Source organism: Trichechus manatus, unplaced genomic scaffold (assembly GCF_000243295.1).
Source record: "Trichechus manatus latirostris isolate Lorelei unplaced genomic scaffold, TriManLat1.0 scaffold00180, whole genome shotgun sequence".
NCBI lineage: Eukaryota > Metazoa > Chordata > Mammalia > Sirenia > Trichechidae > Trichechus > Trichechus manatus.
This window is the reverse complement of record NW_004444116.1, coordinates 5,426,335-5,428,177: the sequence shown is the minus strand read 5'-3', so window position 1 is coordinate 5,428,177 and position 1,843 is coordinate 5,426,335.

Genomic DNA, 1,843 nt, shown 5'->3' with positions numbered 1-1,843 from the left:
TCAGTAAGATTCCCAGAACACTCGTCCAAACCTTACAGAAATAAACAATCAAAATGCTAACTAAGTTATTTCAAAGCACAGAAAAATAAGGAAAACTTTACAATTTATTGTATTAAATGAGACTAATAATATTTGTAGCAAAATCTAAGGGAAATTGCACAAAAAGGAAATGGTAGACCAAATTGCCTTATGAAGATCAGTGCACGTATCTTTCACGAATATTAGTAAACAGAAATGAACTGCACAATCTTTAAAAATAGGTCATTTTGACCTAGTGGAGTTTGTTGCAATAAAACTTTATTTACAAAATGAGGCGTTGGATCTGACATGGCCGTGGAATGTAGTTTGCTGAGCCCTGCTCTAGTACCACTTTCATCTTATAGTGGATTGCTGCTGGGGTCTCACAAGATCCAGCTCATGAAAGGCCTATATGACCACACGGTTCCTCGATGTCTCATGATCAGATACTTCATCTCTCCCAGGGCCCAGCAGCATTCCAGGAGCTGCTTGTAGAATGGTTCATATTTCTCTGCTGCAGATGGCTAGACCTTGTCGTTCAAGAGTCCTAGAGGTCTGCACTACAGTTCTCCTCTTGGGAGCCACCAGACTCTACATGTCAACTCTGCCTACCACACGTACCTCTAGTGCTGTGGGAGATGCTGGGTCAGATGACTAATCAGCAGGGCTGCTCATACTATAGCCTTGACCTGCTGCAGAGCCCTTCTTGCTCTGGGTCCCACTCAAACCAGCAGCCTTCATGTCACCTGGTAAAATAGGTCAGAACAATGGTACCCTAGTAGGGAACATGCTGTCTCCAAACCCTGAAGATGGCTACTAGTCTGCTTCTTTATCAGTGGCAGGAGATACAGGGTACAATAATCCATCCTAGACTTTTCAGATGTTCCAGCGTACCCCAGATGACTGAACCCTTCAAGACTTCACCATTGTGGCAGGCCCCTGAAAATCTGTACAGTGTAACTACCACCCCCTGGACTGCGCCTGTGTTGCCGGAGAGTCCAGAGACCATTCCAGTTCTTGCTCATTGCATCCAATTAACATGATGCCTTCGATGTGGTGGACAATGCAACGTTTTGTGGAATAACCAGGTGGTCCGGTCTTCTCACTCTACAGTGGTCTTTTACATATCTTTCATGTCTCTACTTTGTGAACATATGGAATACAGTTATAACTGTCTGCTAACTCTAATATCTATGTCAGTTCTGGATCAGTTTAGATTGACTGATTTTTCTCTGCCTTTTAGGTCCCATTTTCTTGCTTCTTTCCATGCCTATTATTTTGTGTCTGCATTTGTTTTGTTTTGTTTTTTGTTATTGAGAATATCCACAGCAAAACATACACTAATTCAACGGCTTCTACATATACCATTTAGTGATATTAATTGCATTCTTCAAGTTTTGCAAGCATTCTCATCCTCCTTTTCTGCGTTGTTCCTCCCCCATTAACATAACTCACTATTCCCTAAGGTTCCTATCTAATCTTTGAAGTTGCTGTTGTCAATTTGATCCCATATACATAGTTCTTAAAAGAACTTAATGCTCATGTCAGACATTTTTTACTAATTAAGCTAACCTATTGTTTGGTTTTAAGACTTCAGGGGATTTTTTTCGCTTAACTGGTTATTTTTTATTGTACGCCAGGCGTTATGATTTAACTTGTTAGGCACTGGATGTTTCTGTATTCTTACAAACTTTCTTGAGCTTTTATTTCTGGGACACATTAAGTTACTTGGTAACTGTTTGATCCTTTTGGGTCTTGCTTAAGATTTGTTAGGCAAACCCAGAGCAGGGCTTAGTCAAGGACTAATTATTGCGCACTACTGACA